Raw genomic sequence first — 9,263 nt, forward strand, 5'->3', positions numbered from 1 at the left:
TTCCCGAGGCGGCGGCAGGCCCCGTTACAGACGCACCTTAGCGTGAAGGGGTGCGGAGGGCCGGCACAGCTGTGGGAATGACCTGGCTGACGTGCCTGCTGGCTTAGTTTATGTCACACCCCACCCCCAGATGTTTAATTGTGGTGGTTCCTGAAAAGAAGAACACGCTTCTTGCTTGTTTGCCGCTGCAGCAAGCACCAGGCTCGGAGCAGCGTGGGGGTCACCCCACAGCGCCTGGCACAGGCTGGGGGGGGCTGCGGGGGGGCTCGCCAAGCGTCAGGACTTGTCTGGGAGCCGCTTGTGGGATTCAGAGACCTCTTAAGGCAGGCAGCCATGGGGTCTGTCCCTGTCTGGGTTTTTGAAGCCTGGGTCGGACAGGAGCGGTGGTGGCTCAGGAGACATGGCTGGTGCCTCCCCAAGAGAGTGCCTGTGTACGCCCGGTGCCTCAGGGCCCTCAGCCCGGTGCTGGGTAGCAGCCCAGCCCGGTGTCTGGAGTGCTGCGAGGGTGCACACTCCTCTCTTGTAAGCTGGGAGCATTGCTGATGCTCTGTCCGGTTTTGGCCTTTTAGGCTGATTGGTTTTTTTCAAAGTCAGTATAACTTCTGGAAACTGTGGACATAGATTTTTTTTTCCCCTAGATCCACAAGAGCAGAAAGAAATAAAAATTAATTTTGTGTTGTAGAAAAGCCCCTGCCCTGATGTATTTTTAAGCTCTAAGTCCATCAGAAGGTGGTATAAGATGAACTACAAACCCCTCGCTGCTAGGGAGGCACTGGGTGCTTAGAAAGGTAACAACAGGCCTATGTTGTGTCTTAAATCTTCAGCAGGTTTCCTAAATGACTTTGGTTGTAGGAAATACAAGCAAAGTGCTTGATGAACGGAGACTTGGTTAATTGTTCTCTTGAGTACAGATGAGAAAACTGTAGTATATTCTCTTCCTTATGGAGTAAGAGTCTTATTAGTAGTGAGTAATGCCAGATAAAGTGCTCCATAGTGAGTCTTCCTCTCTTCTTGGCTGAAGTTCACCTGTGGATCCTCAGGATATTTCTGCAGAAGGACTTAAGTCTGACACTTGCCTGAGTTTGGTGAGGTACCTCTCAGACCTTTACTGTTCTGGGCTTGGAGCATCTTCCTCATAAATACAGAAATGGATTTGACTTAAGTTTTCTTTATTTAATTTGTTGGTAGGATGTCTCTGTACATTTATGAATTCATTACTTGATTTGTGTTGTTTATTCCTTACACAGTGTATTATGTATTTAAGTGTTTAAATGAAGTTATTTTCAGCTTAGTCTTTTGGAAGTGTCTCTGTTGTAGGTACAGGAAAGTAATCTTTTAAGGTGAGTGGGTATTAGTTATATTTTTTTATCTAGTCTCTGTGTTTCAGAGAGCTTATGGAGAAAGTTCTGTGTTTGCAAGTTTGGCAAAACTCCTGCTTGTTTGTTGAAAGTTGTCTGATTTCTTTTTTGATTTACATGTTCAGCCCATAGTGATTATATATATCCATATATAAGGTTAATATTATACACGTGTCATGATTTTATGGATACCTGAAACTTCTGTAGTTTGTGGAGTGTTTCACTATGTGTGGAGTATTTCACTAATGGAAATCCAAACAGTATTAATTTTATTTTTAAAGGAACTCAGTCTTTTTATGTTGTTTTTTTTTAATTATTATTTTTGGTTTTATTTTTGACGGGGATTTTATTGTTTTGTATTGGTAACAGAAACATTTAAATAAATAAAAGATTAAATGTATGCATGCTATAAGCAGAATAGGTATTGCTCAACTTCAGACTAGGCCTTGTGCCTTGAAATCTTATTTGAGCTTGAACTAAATGCTGGCTTCATGCCATTACTGAACGTGGAGGGAAGGTTTTATGTCACACTGCTGGCCTGAGTCTGCTAAATCTTGATGACAGTTACTAGTCGTGAATGAGGTCTATGACTTGGGCTTCTAGGAAATTTTTAACAAGAAACAAATTTAAAAATTAAATTAAAAAATGGCAGAAACTTTGTATTCTTACCAGCTTTTTGTGTGGTTCATGTTGCCATGATGGTGAGCTGTGTAATTGGTAATATTTAAAAAATAAATAAAACTGTTGGCTATCTCTTGTGTCTATCTTTTGGATGTCTTCAGCCATCTAGGGAGTGACTGTGGGGAAGGTGGAGGACAGCTGCTGCTTAGCGGTTTGCAGCTGAAGTCAATCGGTGTGAGCTGCAGTGAGGCAAATTCAGATTAGATATAAGAAAAGTGCTCTTCATGGGAGAGTGGCCTAAAGCTTGATGCAGGGGCCCAGAGGCAGGGAAGTTACATTCTTGGGGAAGGTCTTGACTTGACTGACCAAGGCTGTGAGCAGCTTGATCTGCCTTTTAAAAGTGACACTGCTTCAAGCAGGGGTTCGGGCCAGATGTCCTCTGGTGCTCCCTCCCAACCAAATTGGTTGGAGCCTACGATATACATTCAGTCTTAATTCTTACCTTAGTATTTTTGTCTGTGTGTGGTGGGTTTTTTTCTCCCAGCTTTTTTTGTGCACTTATGCATGCTTTTGGAGTGAACTGGATGCCTTTGTATGTTGGAAACTCATGTAAATTGGGTATATATAATCTGAGATACAATTCAAATGTTGACGTAGGTGAATTTTTTTGAGAATATTTTGCTAATTTGAAAACTGAAGTTAAAATAGCTAGTAATTAAATTACTCTCTTGAAATGGGTGGATGCATTTGTTCATTTTGTAATGTATGTTATTTTATAAGGAGGATCTTTTTTGAATAAGTATTATAGTCTTGTGGAGTGCTTTTTAAAATAAAGTTAAATTTATATGCAGAACGCACCTGTTCCCATTGTTTATATTCAAAGAATACATTAATGAAGGAAGTAGTTAATTTTTACAAGCTTTCTGAAGTTTGGAACTCAAATTCAGAAGAATGTGTTGATAGAAGAAGATTTAACCCACTGTGATCTGTTGGGTGTTACACAGTTTATAATCCTGTTTACAGTTGTCTGACACTTGTGTGGGACTGTCTTAAAATATTACTCTGCTCTCGTGCTTCTACCTGGAAGTGTGTTGCTCACTTGTATCAGATTGCAGGGGAAGTTTTCCTGGGCTCAGCTACCCCTGTGCTGGGGAGCTGGGGCGGGGGGGCGGGAGGGAGAAGCTGTTGCACAGGCAGTAGGATGTGGGTGGGTATAATACTTCTGTATAATTCTGAGAATTACAGCACAGAGTGTTTGCAGTGGCTGTTACCAGTTTAATGGTTTAGTGTCCTGTGTTTTAGGAGTTGCACTTGCAAGAAAGGGACACATTGTTCTTGCCGCATTTAGCCAGGAAAACTACTTGAGAGCAATGTTTCCAAATGTTCTCTCAATATAGTATCTTGCCCAGCCAGCTGCTTCGTGCCCCCTGACATATGCTGTGTGAAATGTTGTTGCCAACTCATCAGCAGTTGTTTCTCATTAGATTTCCCATTATCTGTTTATGATTAAACAAAGCCCTGAACTGGGCTGGTGGTTTGGTAGCAGTCTTTCACTACTATGGCTTTGAAAACAAAGCACGCTGAAAGTGTATTTTCAGAAAATGTAGTGCATGCCATAGAAAAAGTGTTTATCATAAAGTGGAATGCAACCGGTTGGCATACGGAATGGGATTTCACTGATAAATACATATCACATGGTAACTGACATAAAATCCTCAGTCCTTAGCCTTAGATTGGCCTTTGTTTAACTATGGCAGTTTGCTGCCCTTTTCTTTGCCCCTACCCCCTCGTTTGTGGATGCCTCCTCTTGGACTTGGCCCAAACCCGTGAGATACAGACCCTGTGCTCTCTGGAATATTGTCACTGACTTTTTTTTTTTTTTTTTTTTCCCCTGTATCAAAGAATCCTTGCATTCAAACCCCTCAGTAAAGTAAGTCCCTTTCTTCATGCCCAGCCTAATGTCCTAAAACTTGCGGTTTCAGCTTTTCTCTCCTGCGCTCCCAAAACGCCAGTCCTCCAGACAGCACCATCGCTTTCTTTGCTGCCACCAGACTGTGTCCTGTGCCAAAATCCCTGTGACGCAGTGCAGCTGCTTCTGCCAGCCTGGCCCCAGCTGATCCACGGCACTGGCGAGGGCAGCTCTTCCAGGAAGAAGCAGCACAACTTTTTTTTGTAGTGCAAGTTTGGCTGCTCCTGCACATTTAATTTGTATATTATGGATGGCTTCTGTATGAGGGAACGGAAGGGATGATGGCGTATGCTTTGCTTTCTGTTTACAGCTGCAAAGTGTGCTCTAGTTAGTCACAAATTCTGTCCTGCTTAGCTTCCAGTGGTGTTGTCAGGCATTTCACATGGTTGTTCAGAAAGGAAAGAATGTTAGGAGAAAGGAAGAAATGCAGAGACCTTTGCTTCAGCTGACAGTCAGGATGAATATACCTTGGAAATGTCAGCTTTAGACATCTGAAAGCAGTGATTTTCTTTTTTTTTTTTTCCCCAAAAATAGAAACAAAAGAAACTCTTTGATAGCTGAATCACCTCCTGACTGAAGAAAATGTCTTTTCTATTGTGTTTTTCATGCTGTGATCCAGTAATTGCACTCTGAGATCATAAGGAAAGATCTTGAACTAAACAAAAACTTCAGGCAGCTTCTCAGCTCTCTGTGAACACTTCTGTGTAAAACACCTTTTTAGTAATGTCAAAAATGTTGCTGTTTGTAGAGGAACTTGGGAATGTTGCTTTGTATGCCTGGTTGAGGATCCACAAGAGTTTTCTAATATATTGCATTGGTGTGGATTTGAAAATGGTTTTGCATGTTACTCAGGACCAAACCAGGGATTACATTGTGTTTTGTGCAGTAACTCGCTGCTCCATAAAATGGTAGTAGCTAAGATTAAGTTTGGAGATTACTTCCTAGTTTGGCCTTTATGGCCCAGTCTGTGTAGATTGGGAAAATTATGAGTGACTTTACCTTTGCATTTCTTGCCTTTTTCTCCCTTTAGCATATTGCAATCAACTTTGCCATCCTGGCAGACAGACATTAAGTTTGATTAATGCTATAGCCTTTGTATTTTGGCTTGTAATTTCAGTCTGTGTGGACTCTTGGTTGGTAGTTGCCTTCTTTATTTGATTTTATTCTGTGTTTGCTGTAGCACTAACCCACCATCAGCGTGCCCTGGTCTCTTGTTCTGGCATGTTTCTTGTCCTGCATTGAAGCCTTCTGCTCTTTGTTGTCATTCCACAGTCTCTGATTATGCCTGGGCAGCTGAAACCCTGGTCTGAAAGCTGATAGACTCTTTCTCCAGGTACCACTGTCAGCAGGTATCAAAACTCTGCCTGTTGCCCTCATTGCTCCAGCACAGGTTACTGGGGCCCTTCAGAGAACACTATCACAGAAGCTGTATTTTCAGCTTCTTTCTTCAAAAATTAAAGTCCTTCCTGTAGATCCTTTATTGTCTTCTCCTACCTGTCATACCACTTTACAGAAGTAATGTGGTTGATGGAAATGGGTAATAGTTACCTTCAAGGAGAATCGAAAGCAGTTTACTTCCTCAGTGGTGGATTGTTGGACATTTAGTGGAATATTCTTACAAGAATTCCATGTGGTTTTGCATCTGTTTGCACTCTGTTCTGATCGATTTGGCTCATACAAATAATATCAAAGCATAGAGAACATGAAGTATGACTATGGATATCCTGTCTTTGAATGTAATGAAGTTGAAATCGCTTTGATCAGAGCTGCCCTTAATTTTTAGTTCCAAGATAGAATCATAGAATTGTTTAGTTTGGAAAAGACCTTAAAGGTCATAAGAGTCCAACCGTTAACCCAACACTGCCAAGCCCACCACTAAACCACATCCCCAAGTGTCACATCTACATGTCTTTTAAATACCCCCAGGGATGGTGACCCCACCACTTCCCTGGGCAGCCTGTTCCAATGCTTGACAGCCCTTTTGGCAAAGAATTTTTTTTCCTGATACCCAATCTAACCCTCCCCTGGCACAACTCGAAGCTGTTCCCTCTTGTCCTGTCGCTGGTTCCCTGGGAGCAGAGACCAAACCCCCTGCCCACAGCCCCTGTCAGGGAGCTGCAGAGAGTGATCAGATCCCCCCTGCGCCCCCCCAGCTCCCCCAGCCGCTGCCCACCAGCCCTGTGCCCCAGCCCCCTCCCCAGCCCCCTGCCCGGCTCTGGACACGCTGCGGCCCCTCAGGGTCTGTCTGGGAGTGAGGGGCCCAGAGCTGAGCCCGGCTTCGAGGGGCGGCCTGGCCAGTGCCCAGCGCAGGGGGACGGGCGCTGCCCTGGCCCTGCTGGCCACGCTGCTTCGGCTACCAGCCAGGGTGCTGCTGGCCTTCTCGGCCCCCCGGGCACACGGGGGGCTCATGCCCAGCCGGCTGTTGACCAGCCCCCCCAGGCCATTTAATGCCTGATGAGTTCAGATAGTATGTTCTGTGCAGATGTAAATCTGTTTCTGCATTTCAGCTTTCTTCTGTCAAAGTAGAAAAGTGCCAGCAAGCCCTAAGTGTTGTTTCCTCTGTGCGCTTTCCCCAGCGTCAGGTAAAGTCCTTAAAAGACCTCCCATATGTGCCCTTCCCATGCACAGTTTTCCTTGTTACTCAGCGCTACTGGGGGTTGTGTGGTTCATTTGCATGAAAACCAGTGATTTTGTCTTGTTCCAAATTAATCTCTGTGAACTTTAAGGTTATTATTTCCTTCAACGTAAGTGTTCCTTTGCTTTGCCCTGCCCAGAGCCAGTCCCTGCCATTTTGCTTCAGGGCTTATTCTTCATGGTTCCAGCTGCTCAGCATTGCAGAGGTGCTATCCATGTCTTTCTCAACGGGAACAGCTACCAAAAGGAACAGGGTGTGCCACTGTAGCCTTTCAGTTTGAAATGGGAGCCAAATATTTGTAATTATGTTAATATAAAGAAAACCAAATCTCGGCTTTGCTACTTTCTGTGTTTTTCTGATTCTGTTTCCTGCAAGTGGTTTAGAAGCTAGCTTCCCCGAGCACACAGTGATCTCTTATCTTATCATAGTCTATCTTATAGACTTTGTTTCAGAGGTGGTCAGCCTCACGTCTGTGAGATGTGCTGTCCATTGGGAGGTGGCCCTCTGTGTTACTTTAAGACCTATCTAACTGATGAACTATGAACATCTTGCTAAAATATTAATTTTTGAGTTACCTTTGAAGGGAACTTGTATTATTTGGTTTAAATAGAATTGCTCATTCCTCTGCTTCTCTTGGATTAAAGTAGAAATCATCTTGATTTCACAAGTTGGAGAAGACTGATGTCAGACACAAGAAGTGCATTAGTCATATCTGTGATAGCAAGATGTCTGTTCTGTGAGACTTTGCTAAATGTCAAAGTCTTATTCCCACCCAGCCGCAGCTGCTCCACTCTGTGCAACTTCAATTAAACTTCAGAATAATTCCAAACATTTTTGGGTTTGTCCAGCCTCACCCAGATTTTAATTGCAACTTGTGCATTTTCCACTGGAGAAGGAAGGTTATAAACCTGTCACAACCAAGTTATGAGTCACTTCTTTAGCTGGGTGTGGCTGCAGATACTCCACTCCTTTGACTTAAGTCAGTCATTACCCACGTTTTAACAGTATAGCAAATTAAGCATGGTATAGGAGGACTTATTCAACTCAAGTATTTCTTCCTGCATAAAACTGATATGGATGCTTAAGGGAGGATGTAAAAGAAAAAACCCACACTTATCTTTGAGGAGGAAATGTTTGAATTCTACTGTAAACACTCAAGTTGGGAAAACACCTATTTATTTGAACACTGGAACAGGCTGCAAAGATAAGCACTTGGAAGACCTGTGTGTGGTGATAGACATAAATGTAGGAAATGGCATTTTTTTTCCATGATGCAGCTTTTCTATTTTGAGATAATGAAGACTTCCCCCCTCCCCCCACCATACTGATTGCAATGTATGATTTCAGGAGGGTCAAAAGGCCAAAGGGCCATACAGATCAAATTCATGACATAAAAATAAGCAAGATTAACAAGCCTTTCTATGTTCATTGTTAGCTACTGCAGGAAATGCATGTTCTAGCAGCAGTGCTATAATAAACCCTTGGGGCGGTGTGCTCATGCAACTTTGGTTTGGGAGAAGTGTTCAGTGAAACTCTGAAACAATGTGGGTTTTCTTGAGAGATGGAACTAAATGAAATGTTGAAACCTTTTCACAGCCAGAGCAGTGTACTGCCTACTCTGTCCAACAGGGTGATGTTAAGTTAGGTGGGCTTCCAGACCTATCCTCTTCAGTTGATTGACTTCTCAGTAAAAAAAGAAGAAATTAAAGCATATTGAAAATAATATACAAGTGTTTAAGCTATAGTGAAATAATAGAGAAAATTTAGTGTTGAAATAAGTAGAACTTACCGATGCTAGAGCTAAGTCTGATCAGAAGACTCAAAAAGAGTGCTTGGGATGTCGGTGGATGTTGGTAATAAAATAAATGTTTTACTACAGGCTCAATATGATGAAACTTTAAAGGATTGTAAAATTGTTCTACCTCAGATCTGTCTGGTCTACCTTTTAGCATTAATGGTGTGCAAAGAGGAGTAAATTCCAAACCAGTGAAAGCTGCCATATGTATTTTGGATACTTTTATTCCACCACTCTGCTACTTTAGGAATTTAAGTAGAGACAAGGATGTTCCTGTTGGAAGGGCAGGCTGTGTGCGACAATGCCCAGCTCAGTGTAGTGCCCAGAGCTATTGCATTAAGAGTGCTTTTGTGCTCCAGCCTGTGGAAAACAGTGAGCAAGCCTGATGTCCCACAGAGGTCTGCTGTCAACACAGCTGAGGTTATCAATGCCCTCCCCTGATGCCAGGGAGGCTTGGGTCATGTCTGTGTACACTCGTGTAGCCCTCAAAAGTCCGTATTATTCAAAATACATATGCCAGTGATGCACCTGTTTGCTACAAACTTTACATGCACGTTGCAGGTCTTTCAGAATGTTCCTCTCAAAAAAGAGAAAAGGAATGTTATTGCTCATGATGGTAACAGTTTGACCAGTAAAATATGGCAGGAAATAGCCTCTCTAGCCTTTGAAATGTCCTGGGCTCTAACCACTGCAAGGCAGCCATCAGTGAATTCCTGGGGTATTGTGGCGATGTCCTGTGCTGCAGGCACATGCAAGGCCAGGCATCAGAAAAAGAATAGCAGTTACACTGGCTCAAGAGACTGGCAGCTCGTCACAAGTCCTTTGCTGCGCAACAGAAGCCCTTAAATGTTCATCTACCAGAACATGTACTATCAGAGATAATCT

Source organism: Falco punctatus (assembly GCF_963210335.1).
Source record: "Falco punctatus genome assembly, chromosome: 9".
In the NCBI taxonomy this organism is placed as follows: Eukaryota; Metazoa; Chordata; class Aves; order Falconiformes; family Falconidae; genus Falco; species Falco punctatus.